This window comes from Sinocyclocheilus grahami, unplaced genomic scaffold (assembly GCF_001515645.1).
Source record: "Sinocyclocheilus grahami isolate Dianchi unplaced genomic scaffold, SAMN03320097.WGS_v1.1 scaffold81.1, whole genome shotgun sequence".
NCBI classification, from domain to species: domain Eukaryota; kingdom Metazoa; phylum Chordata; class Actinopteri; order Cypriniformes; family Cyprinidae; genus Sinocyclocheilus; species Sinocyclocheilus grahami.
This window is the reverse complement of record NW_015505260.1, coordinates 616,022-629,369: the sequence shown is the minus strand read 5'-3', so window position 1 is coordinate 629,369 and position 13,348 is coordinate 616,022. Positions and strand designations below refer to the sequence as shown.

The 13,348-nt window shown below is 35.4% G+C and overlaps 1 pseudogene; it reads left to right on the top strand.

Annotated features, from left to right (window-relative positions):
- Positions 1–3,073: 3,073 nt before the first annotated feature.
- On the top strand, positions 3,074–13,130 carry LOC107586431 (phospholipid-transporting ATPase IC-like; annotated as a pseudogene).
- Positions 13,131–13,348: the final 218 nt, after the last annotated feature.

Genomic DNA, 13,348 nt, shown 5'->3' with positions numbered 1-13,348 from the left:
GTATGTAACCTTGGTTCCCTGAATAGGGAACGAGATGCGGCGATGCTGGCCGTCCCGTACATCCAATAGCGCTTCCTTCGTCATGTGGAAATCTGATGAAATAGCGCACAGCACGCTGATATAGCGTACGTGATGTATGCGAGGGGTGGTGCTAAGCGCTATTTGGCCAATGAAATTGGCGTGATGGTATAAGGCAGTGGTCGGCAACAGGTGGCCCGCGGGCCAAAACTGGCTTTATTTTATTTTCAGATTATTTTGATAGCGGCTGGTTCTGAAATAGATCTGTCATGACAGCAACAGTTACTCACAATCAGAGTATGCGAGTGGAGCGCGGAGTGGAGCAATATGATTTTGAATGGAGCGAGGAGCGATTTTTTTAAGTCGGAGCGTCGTGGTTTTTATTCGCTCCAAGAGCGCATCAGTACCGCTTCATCACGAGCACAATTCATGCCAACGGCCTGTAATATAACTGCATATTTAGCATATTTAGCTAGCTTGATACGGCCACCCAGATCCAGTCCATATCCAGATCACTGCAATCACCTGTATCCAGTCCAGATGGTGGATCAGCACCTAGAGATGACCTCTACAGCCATGAATGTCAGTGGAGACCATGTCAATTAGATGAACCCTAGAGACACAGATCCCCTGTAAAGACCTCGTTGGCCATCGGCACAAGACCCCGAGAACCAGATGGGTCCTTTGCTCAATCTGATGTGTGTTGCAGCCTGGAATTAAACCACACCATGCTGGTTTTAATCTAGCCAAAGGAGAACTGGCCCCCGACTGAGCCTGGTTTCTCCCAAGGTTTTTTTTCTCCTTTAGACAATCATTGACACCCTTCACAAGGAGGGTAAGCCACAAACATTCATTGCTAAAGAAGCTGGCTGTTCACAGAGTGCTGTATTCAAGCATGTTAACAGAAAGTTGAGTGGAAGGAAAAAGTGTGGAAGAAAAATGCACAACCAACCGAGAGATCCGCAGTCTTATTAGGGTTGTCAAGCAAAATCGATTCAAGAATTTTAGTGAACTTCACAAGGAATGGACTGAGGCTGGGGTCAAGGCATCAAGAGCCACCACACACAGAGGTGTCAAGGAATTTGGCTACAGTTGTCGTATTCCTCTTTTTAAGCCACTCCTGAACCACAGACAACGTCAGAGGTGTCTTACCTGGGCTAAGGAGAAGAAGAACTGGTCTGTTGCCCAGTGGTCCAAAGTCCTCTTTTCAGATGAGAGCAAGTTTTGTATTTCATTTGGAAACCAAGGTCCTAGAGTCTGGAGGAAGGGTGGAGAAGCTCATAGCCCAAGTTGCTTGAAGTCCAGTGTTAAGTTTCCACAGTCTGTAATGATTTGGGGTGCCATGTCATCTGCTGGTGTTGGCCCATTGTGTTTTTTGAAAATAAACGTCACTGCACCCGTTTACCAAGAAATTTTGGAGCACTTCATGCTTCCTTCTGCTGACCAGCTTTTTGAAGATGCTGATTTCATTTTCCAGCAGGATTTGGCACCTGCTCACACTGCCAAAAGCACCAAAAGTTGGTTAAATGACCATGGTGTTGGTGTGCTTGACTGGCCAGCAGACTAAACAGACCTGAGAGAATCTATGGGATATTGTCAAGAGGAAAATGAGAAACAAGAGACCAAAAAATGCAGATGAGCTGAAGGCCACTGTCAAAGAAACCTGGGCTTCCATACCACCTCAGCAGTGCCACAAACTGATCACCTCCATGCCACGCCACATTGATGCAGTAATTCATGCAAAAGGAGCCCCTACCAAGTATTGAGTACATGTACAGTAAATGAACATACTTTCCAGTATGTTTTTTTATTGGTCTTATAAAGTATTCTAATTTGTTGAGATAGTGAATTGGTGGGTTTTTGTTAAATGTGAGCCAAAATCATCACAATTAAAAGAACCAAAGACTTAAACTACTTCAGTCTGTGTGCACTGAATTTATTTAATACACGAGTTTCACAGTTTGAGTTGAATTACTGAAATAAAGGAACTTTTCCACGACATTCTAATTTATTGAGACGCACCTGTACATTTAATCTTTAAATTTACTCTCCTGTTCTAAATTTTCTGTAGGCCTACTGTTCTCTCACATTAGTCCCGTCATTTTTTTCTCTCCTTCTCCTTCTGCGTATCGAGTTCCAGCCCCCTCCTTTACCTTGAGCGAATTTCGACAAATTCCCCAGCCATGCACTTGAGAGGGAGAAGATAGAGCAGGAGTGAATGAGGTTTGTGAGGAGTTTATCCTTAAACACAACATCCAGAGATAAACAGAAGCGCGAGAGAGACATGATTCAACAAATGCGCTAACATATCCATGAGACTCAAGGGTTGGTTGGCGCGAGGAGCACCTGGAATTGTGATTTACCTGGATGAGACACTGGGGAGAAGAGCACGGAAAGTGAGCCCTTTGGGATCTGCTATCAAGCAACAAAAAACAGTATGCAGGTGAAGTGGTTTGTTGGTGAAACTCCCAAGTGTTCACAGTTTAGCACTTTGTTTTATTAATCAAACATGGCACTGTGTCTCTCTTTCTGGATGGAATGTGTCGTTCCCAAGTACAGTAATAGGACAGGTGATGCTAATTTATGTATTCTTCAGTGTTCACATGCATTTGTTTATATTTCATCGTGTGAATTTATGATGTCATCCAGAAAAAATCGCTGTATTTTAATTTTTTTAATGCACCATGTATTAAATGGTAGGCTACTGTGAAAATATGTATTAATGTATTCACAAATGTATTTAAATTATGTAGTAAGTAATTTGATTAATACTTTTTAAAATGTTAATTATTAACAACTATATATTTTATTAATAATTGTTAGTGTATTTCTTCTTTTTAAAATACAATTAAATTTTATATTATTATGACATTTATTTGCATTCAATTTTTACAATCTGCTAGTTGTGAAGACTCTTACGGTCTATTTGTCTCAGGTCAGCATGGTAACAATATAATGAATGACAGACTTCATACAAATGTTTCACTGTCAACTGACCTGTTAATATCGGTTTCATCCTTTTCAAGAAGAGACTGTCTCTGTGCATTACTCCGTCATGGCCAATGGCAAGACTGAGAGAGGTGGGTATTAGCGATCTCCTGCTTTTATTTTTCAAGCAGCGTACTGCATATTTAATAATTTCCATGAATTCATATCCCTTTATATGTTGTGATCCAGTTGAAAGGGAATCAAACAGAAAATGATTAATTATTATCATTTTTATAATTATGATTTATTATAATTATAATAAAATAATTATACACACCTCTGACACCAAGTGAGAAGCATGTTTTTTTTAATTGTTCTTTTTAGCAAATGGCTGTAATATAACAAAGAGTGAAAAATTTAAGGGGGTCTGAATACTTTCCGTACCCACTGTATATATATATATCTTTGTATTTGTCTGTTACTGTTATGAAAAGTGAAAGAAATGGCATGATTTATTCCACTTAGCAATTTTGAGTATTTGGACTCAAGCAATTTTACTTAAATGATTTTAGCAAATGGCTGCAATATAACAAAGAGTGAAAAATGTAAGGGGGTCTGAATACTTTCCGTACCCACTGTATATATATATATATCTTTGTATTTGTCTGTTACTGTTATGAAAAGTGAAAGAAATGGCATGATTTATTCCACTTAGCAAGTTTGAGTATTTGGACTCAAGCAATTTTAAGTGTCATTAAAAAATATGATGCTATAGTGTCCATAATTCACAGTAAAATAAATACAGTAGGAATAACAATCTGTAAACCATTCCAGAAAATTATGTATTAAACATTAATACATTTTACATTAATACATTAACCTATTTTTCATGCAGTAATTACCAACATAAATGTTTTTATTATTTTTTACAATATTTAAAAAAATATTTATTTACCGATACATTCATTTGTGAAGTTTTCCATCTCAAGGCTGAAGATGAACTAGATCTGGGTGTGTTTAGTGCTGACAGAAAAAGCAGTCATTTTTCAATCACACAATTAAAAAAAACATATGCTGGGTGGTTTTGTCTCTTATGATAAAATGTGGCTCAGAATTTCCATTCTTGTAGAATGATTCATTTCTATCTCTGAATGTTTTGGATGATGTGATGTTCTATCATCTTTTCTCTGCAGTCAAATGGGAGGTTCGGGCCAACGACCATCATTTTCATAAATCCTGTCACAGCAGATGTTTCTTATGTTTCCACTGAGGGCGTTATGCTGAGATACATTTTTTTAATGCATATTGTCTAGGGAGAAGTAGTTATGGAAGCACTAAACAACATTTGATACCTTTGGCCTGCCACACATATGTTGATGTTTCCAGTGGTGTGACAACAAGTACCCAGTTTTATTCATTCCTAATGGGTTTTGTTTCCAGGACAACGTGGTGTGGAGCTACAAATACACTCCTCTGACCTTTTTGCCCCTTAACCTGTATAAACAGTTCCAGCTAGCAGCGAATCTTTTCTTCCTACTCATTGCGGTCTTGCAGGTTTGTGGGTCTTGTTTCCCATTTCTGTTGCAGAAAGATTCACGCCACTAATTCAATTTAAATGCCAAACCCAGTTATTTGACTAGCACATTTTTCCCATGAATACTGAACTCAAGTGGCCACCTTGAACTCACGATGAATGAAACATGCTCTTTTGCAAATAGTGAGTCAAAAACATAGTCATGGCAAAAAAAATGGCAAACACCCATTGTTACAATAAATTAGATAAATGAGAAATCATAGAAACATCAGTTAAGTTGTATAGGGTAAAGAGGAGTACTTACCTCTTTTAATATTGGCAATGATATGCTTTATTCTCGACCCCATTTGAGTCTATATTGGAACTGGCATGATGCACAAGTTATTTAGTATATTTTTCCTGTAATCTGTCCATATTGTGTTCATATTTTTATATTTACAAATATGCAAATGCCTGTAGGCTCTGAAGTATATTTTATAAAGATCATCTACATAAAACAGATCCACAGTTCTGTGCTGACAGAAAAAGCAGTCATTTTTCAATCACACAATTAAAAAAAACATATGCTGGGTGGTTTTGTCTCTTATGATAAAATGTGGCTCAGAATTTCCATTCTTGTAGAATGATTAATTTCTATCTCTGAATGTTTTGGATGATGTGATGTTCTATCATCTTTTCTCTGCAGTCAAATGGGAGGTTCGGGCCAACGACCATCATTTTCATCAATCCTGTCACAGCAGATGTTTCTTATGTTTCCACTGGGGGCGTTATGTTGAGATACATTTTTTTAATGCATATTGTCTAGGGAGAAGTAGTTATGGAAGCACTAAACAACATTTGATACCTTTGGCCTGCCACACATATGTTGATATTTCCAGTGGTGTGACAACAAGTACCCAGTTTTATTCATTCCTAATGGGTTTTGTTTCCAGGACAACGTGGTGTGGAGCTACAAATACACTCCTCTGACCTTTTTGCCCCTTAACCTGTATAAACAGTTCCAGCTAGCAGCGAATCTTTTCTTCCTACTCATTGCGGTCTTGCAGGTTTGTGGGTCTTGTTTCCCATTTCTGTTGCAGAAAGATTCACGCCACTAATTCAATTTAAATGCCAAACCCAGTTATTTGACTAGCACATTTTTCCCATGAATACTGAACTCAAGTGGCCACCTTGAACTCACGATGAATGAAACATGCTCTTTTGCAAATAGTGAGTCAAAAACATAGTCATGGCAAAAAAAATGGCAAACACCCATTGTTACAATAAATTAGATAAATGAGAAATCATAGAAACATCAGTTAAGTTGTATAGGGTAAAGAGGAGTACTTACCTCTTTTAATATTGGCAATGATATGCTTTATTCTCGACCCCATTTGAGTCTATATTGGAACTGGCATGATGCACAAGTTATTTAGTATATTTTTCCTGTAATCTGTCCATATTGTGTTCATATTTTTATATTTACAAATATGCAAATGCCTGTAGGCTCTGAAGTATATTTTATAAAGATCATCTACATAAAACAGATCCACAGTTCTTCATGGAGTTGATGGGAAATGGTGCAGAATGTTAAATATTCATTTATATATATATATATATATATACATATATGTGTGTGTGTGTGGCATTAAAAACATTGAATTTACATTTAGAAATATTTATTTATTAATATAAAATTTTGTAATAATATATGTGTATATTGTGTTTATATATGTATGTACAGTATTATTAAGAATGTTTATATTATTAATCCATTTAATGATAGAAATGTATAATGTATTCATTAAATGTGTGCGTGTATATATATATACATAATTTATAAAATTATAAAACTTGGTGAGTCTATTATTCTTGTCATTCTCTCAACTGATACATTTAAACTACTTCCACTTACATAGACGTTGAAGAACAGCAGTAACTCTCAGGGCCACCGACGCAGTGATGCATAAATTAAACGGCGCCTGTGTGACATTCTCACTCCTGAGGGGTGAGTAATGCTGTCAGGGGCCTTGAGATGGTTGAGAGTGAGACCAAAGCTCAGGAACAAAACAAACATAAAATCATAAACCATTTACAGAGAATCTCTCACTTAAAAAATCTTCCTCTCTTAAATATCTCCAGCTTCAAAACTGTTAAGTGGAAAGATGTACATGTTGGTGACATTCTCCAGATTCATAAGGACCAGATCATACCTGTGAGTGTGTGTATCTGTGTTTCTAACCAAGCTACAGCAGTCAAAAATGTCATTATAAACAAATATTAAACCTTTTGGTCTCACAATGACTTTTAGTGAATCTATTAAGTTATTTCTCCTTTTCAGATTAACTGCAAACAAGTTTAGCCTACGCTGACAGCGCTGAAGTTTCTCCTGTTGTTTGTCCCAAGCAGATCTGCTCCTCCTTTGCAGCACTGAGCCACACAGTCCTTGCTATGTAGAAACAGCAGACATCGATGGGTAAGAGCATCTCCCTCTGGACACACATTAGAACTGACTGACTAGCTTTCCCACGGCAGCTAAAAGCTAACTGCTGAACCACTCTGTGATATTCAAAGCAGTTCTATGTACTAGTGTGTTTTATAAATTTGTATATTATGGTACACTCTTAGGAAAAATTGTTCTAAACAGTACCAGATTAGGATTCTTTGGCTTGTAACAATAGCGGATCCCTTTTAGGTGCTAAATAGAAAATTTTTATAAGGTTCCATAAAGAACCATGCTTTGAAAATGCTGTATAGGACCTTAATGGTGTCATAAAGAACTTTTTTAATAGTTTATCTTCATTATTATTATTATTATTAGTGTGTGTGTGTGTATATGTATTAGTCTTATTATTTTTATTTTTTATTAATATTGTTTTTTACCCCCCCTAGTCTTATAATATCTTGTAGCCTCTATTAGGGTTTTACATTTAAACAAAGAATGTTGTCACTTAGGTAGCTTTATTTTTTTAAGTTATTGGCTGAATGCATTAATAAATGATAACTTAATAATTATTACCATAGCCGCCTGCGAGCTTCAGTGTAAATATTGAATTGAATTTGTTCAAGAGCTTCTTTCCAGCCACTGTTAGGTTAGTGGCACAGGACATCAGGGAGGGAAAGAAGTATCCCATCCCATAACTCTCTCTCACTTTAGAGGACAGGTATTTTTCTATCTCGCCTGTCTATGGGCCCATGGACAGATATTTTTGTCTCTTATTAATCCCGTAAATGTTTTTTTTTTAGCTTGACTCTGTGAAACATACAAAAATTCCAATGTACCTGTACTACACTGTACCTGTGCAAATGGCAATAAATTCAAATTCAATTCAATTCAAATTCAATTCAAATATTGCGTCAAAATCAAATCAATTTGAGCGCGATTTAAACCCGGACTCCGACATAGTGAATATATATATATATATATATATATATATATATATATATATATATATATAACAATTAAAATCATATGCAAATATCATATATAATCTGGTAGAGTGACATTTGATTAATTGTAATAAGAAATAGTTTTATTTTTACTAATTAAAAACCAATTTTAATTACCAAAAATATAACTGTGAAGACAAGTAAATAACCTTCATTCCTTTTTCTTATTTAGGCAAATTTTGTGATTTATTTACAATATATATTTTTTGTTATGACTGTTTTTTTTATTTGTGTATGTATGAATGTATTATAAATGTATTTAATTTTTTATTTAGAAGTGATTTGATTAAAAATAAATAACTTTTTATTTTAATTTATATTTTTTTATTTTTAAATGTATATATTTTATTTTATAAATTGTACTTAAATGTTACTGTTTATTGGTAGAAAAAAAAGAAACAAAAATAAGGGGTTAGGCATATCACAGATTTGAGTAAATAATTGCATATTTTATGTATCTGCTTAGTAAATGGCAGTATTTAATATTTAGTTTGACCTCCTGAGGTTGACAAACCAAAATAATTTTTTGATTTTTTTGAATACCTCATTTCACTATTTGTTGAAAAAGAAAGAGGGAAATGTATTATTATTGTTGTTATTATTATTTAACTATTTTTTTATAATAATAGCAATAATAATCATAATAATTCATTTTATTTATTTAAAAATGTCTGTATGTAAAGTCTTCATGTATTAACATGTGTCTTTATGAATGTTTCTTATGAATCTGTCTGAAAATGTGCCCTATCTAACTCACTGTTCATCATGTTTCAGATTCTGCTGTACATTTACGGTCTGTTAATTTCTTTGAGGCTCTTTTCAGGCTTCTGTATTTTATAATGTCACTAATGACAAGTGTCAGTTTGTTCAGGTGACATGTCAAAGGAAATCAAGGTAAGAATTAATGCATTCATTTATTGCTGGTTTAATCTACTGACCCTGTCACAGTCAACACATTTCGCTTTATGATTTCAACAAGCCACTAGACTTAAGCTGGAACCGGCTTTCCTGTGGTGGACTGAAGTTTTCTGACCAGCGGTTGGTGGACAAGCTACGTGAAAAGAGCAGCCCTGAGTGCCAAGAGTTTTTCTCGGCTCTGGCCCTTTGCCACACTGTCATGAGCGAGTGGAGGGATGGTTAGTAGAAATGCTATTTATTCTGCTATTATTAATATTTATTACGTTATTGTAATTGCTAGGGAGTAAGGAAGGAGAGTGACGAAAATATAGCTGCAAGATGCAGTTACAGGGCCATCAATTATGAGAAGATTTTAGAATTTACAACTTTTGACCACCAGGGGGCCCCAAAGTGTATTTGGACCCTCAGGACATTGGTCCCAATGTAACGCAGGACACAGCCACAGCTTCATTTTGAAAAAAAAAAAATTGGGGTTATTGACTACAGTTTAATAGTTGTCAGCAAAAACTTTTTTTTTTTTTTTCATAATGAAGTTTAGACCTTCCTTTTTGACCCAAGCCAGAAAAAAATAATAGGCATCTACACATTTTTGATGCTTTACCCCTAAAGAACAGATGCCAGATGGAATAGGAATATTGCATTATAAAATGAAGACCAGGCAAAACTAGAGAAAAAATATATTTTACATTGTGTTTTTTATTTAAATACAGGTTTGCCTCATTACCAGGCTGCCTCTCCGGATGATCAATTATGAGAAGATTTTAGAATTTACAACTTTTGACCACCAGGGGGCCCCAAAGTGTATTTGGACCCTCAGGACATTGGTCCCAATGTAACGCAGGACACATTCACAGCTTCATTTTGAAAAAAAAAAATTTGGGTTATTGACCACACAGTTTAATAGTTGTCAGCAAAAACTTTTTTTTTTTTTTTTTCATAATGAAGTTTAGACCTTCCTTTTTGACCCAAGCCAGAAAAAAATAATAGGCATCTACACATTTTTGATGCTTTACCCCTAAAGAACAGATGCCAGATGGAATAGGAATATTGCATTATAAAATGAAGACCAGGCAAAACTAGAGAAAAAATATATTTTACATTGTGTTTTTTATTTAAATACAGGTTTGCCTCATTACCAGGCTGCCTCTCCGGATGAAGAAGCTCTGGTGTGTGCAGCGCGGGAGCTCGGCTGTGATTCTCTCCCGCACACAAGAAACTCTCACCATCAGTGAGATGGGCCTCATGCGAAACTATCAGCTTCTAGCCCTCCTGGACTTCACCAGCAAGAGGAGACGCATGTCAGTGCTGGGTGAGTTTCATCAGCTGTTCCTAGAGGGGCAGTTCACCCAAAAATGGCACATTTGGCACAAAAATGGCACAAACACTCTTTAATGTGGCCCCCAGATATTTTTGCCGTCTCAACCTGATCTCATTAGAAAATTTAACTATTTTACGAGGTGGTGATTTCATTTTGAATTTGTACGATGTGATTTGTAAGGAAAAATATGATTTTTAGGAAAAAAGTAAGCATGATGGTCGACCCATAACCCTGCCCCTAAACATTGAGGCGTAAGTAGATCGTACAAAAACGTACAGATGAGAGTGTATGAATTTGCCACCAATTTGTAAAACAAAAAATTGTTGCATATTGCCTTGAGGGTGTTTTGGGCATCTCCAATAGTTTGTTGTTGTTTCGTCACATCTGTTTCTTTTCAAATTGTGAAACAACTATTTGGCCAAGTGTTGCCACCTTGTGGAAAAACTAATTAGTTCAATAAACGCACATTGAGGAGCTGAGAATAAAAAGGATGTCAACGATGTCAACGTGATCAAGAGCGAGACATTTCCTGTTTGATCAAAACCACAACTCTTTAAATGCATTATTTGTTAGTTCACAAGCCGCATATATTGGCGTAGGTCTTTGTGGCGTGGAGGGCAGTCAGGCGGTGCAGAATGCAGATTTCGCTCTGGCACAGTTCAGCTTTCTTCGCAGGCTGCTGCTGGTACACGGGCACTGGTCATACCGCATCTGCATCTTTCTGCGCTATTTCCTCTACAAAACCATTGCTTTTGCTCGGGTGCACATTTGGTATAGTTTCTACAATGGCTTCAGTGCTCAGGTAGAGCAACTAGGTCACTTAATCCACTTTACACCCATTCACTCATTACAGTCAAACTGAGATACATTTGAGATTAAAACAACATGCATTAGTATTTATGCAGGAAGTAGCGGAAGCGGTCGACTGTGGCATAATAAAAGTTCCGCTGCTTTCGAGCAACTCCCATGATTCTACACTCAGTCACAGCGTCATCAAACTACACCTTTGTCTCTTTGTTTATTTTGAATACGTGCCCTCCAGCGGCGGAAATTACATATTGTGCCTTTAACTCCATGATAGGACGTGAGTGCCAAGAGTTGTCTGTTGGCCTGAGATCTAGTCGATTGGACAGAAGAAGCAGCTATTTAATCCATTTGTTCTGGCCATCACACTCCTCTACTCGTTCTACACCTCCAGCATCCTGTTCTTCATCCCTATGGGAATATTGCAGTACTCTCGATTATCAGACTTTAGCCGTAACGGTTGAAACATCTGTAGTGCTCACCATCACTGTTGAGGTAACTAGATGGCATCAACAAAGGCTACAATAAAATTTAATAAAAGTATAATTAAATAAAGGTATTGTTTTGTTTCTGTTTGCCGGTTTTAGGTTATTCTGCATACAAAGTTCTGGACCAAGTTCAGCATTGCAGCAGTCATTTTTAGTTGGGTGGCGTTCTTCCTGTCCACACTGGCTCTCCATAGTGTTCGCCTCTTTATTGCCTCACCTAAAGACTACTTTTTCCTGGGTATTCGTGTCTGGGTATTCTAGTCATTATTCGTGTAAATCACATATCTCTAGAAGAAGAGACAAAATGCATTTAATCAAGTAGTAAACTTTCTATTTCATCTCATCAGGGTTCAATTTTTTATAGAAAATGCTCTTACAACAAAGAGCAATTTTAGAGGCTATTTTTATTTAACGTTATTATTTAAAAAATATATTTTTATTTCTGTATGATTTTGTTTCCATGACTTATCCAATAATTGCAAATGACTGTTTAAAAAATATATATAGATTTGAGAAATTATTAAATGCTTTTAACTATTTTTAAACGGGGAATAAATGGATATAACATTTTAGTCTTATTTATAATTATATTAGTTTTTCAAAGTAATGCTATAGATTTAAAAAAATAAGTTAAAGTTAATTTGAACAAATTAAATATTTTATAACTGAGAATAAATGAATATTAAAACATTATTATTTTTTATCATTTAACTAATTAAATATTTTGTAACTGAGAATGAATTAGAAAAATGAATATTCCCTTATTTATAATTATATTTGTTTTTTTTATGTTATAAATGTTAATAATAATTTAAACTTTTTAAAAAAAAATTATAATTTAGACTGAATGAATATTAGAAAAAATATATATTAACCTTATTTTTATTATATTTGTTTTTCAAAATGTTATAGATTAAAAAATTATTTGATTAAATATTTGATAATTTAGAATGAATGAATATTAACCTTATTTATAATTTTTTATGTTATATATTTAAAAACAAAATCACATGGTAATCAAATTTTAAAATCATCTATTTCCATGTTTTGCATGACCATGTGAACCTTTTTCACAGTCTGAATTTGAGAATTTATGTAGACCACCAGGAGACAGTGTTAAAAAACTGTTCAGCTGTAAAATGTAAGAATGTAAAAAAAGGAATTTCAAGAAGATTCCCTTAATGTTGAAAAGCTATTGTTTATCTGAATCTTGAATTTTCAGGAGCATCACCAAATGCTTACAGTACCTCTGAGGTTTGGCTGACTATATGTGTGACCACATGCGTTGCTGTCCTTCCCTCAATAACCATAAGGGCCTTAGGTGTTGTGCTAACAAACCCCAACAAACATACGGTTGATCCATACTTTCTTACCGCAAATCCTTTTGTCACAATTAGCATATAAGACGTTGTTTTGTTATTGTTTGTGCTCACCGTATCTTCCTTTCTACACATTGCAGATCCACAGCTCGAATGAGTCTGTTGAGCTGAAGTCGTGGTTTCAGAGAGGTACCCTACAGCGTAGTTCATCCTGCAGTGTGCTTCCCTCTACGGTGCCCCCACAGGACAGGAGGGTTACAGCAGATGGTCTGAAGACAGAATCTCCACAGGCTTCACATACAGAAATGAATAGTGGTGACGTGTTATGCTAGCATCTTCTGTGTGTGTGTTTTTTTTCATACACAATGAGCATCATAGGGCCAAATCCCATCATCTTTAGTTTCTAATGTTAGGTCTTTTAAATATACTTGTATTTTTGTATAAAATTATTTTACAAATAAATATATTTAATTGAAATATATATTCGTTCTCTTTTTTCCCAAATATATTTATTTGCATTTGTTTTAATACAGAACAATACATTTAAATAAAAAATACATAAGTAAGAGAACCTTATAAGAACATCAAAATC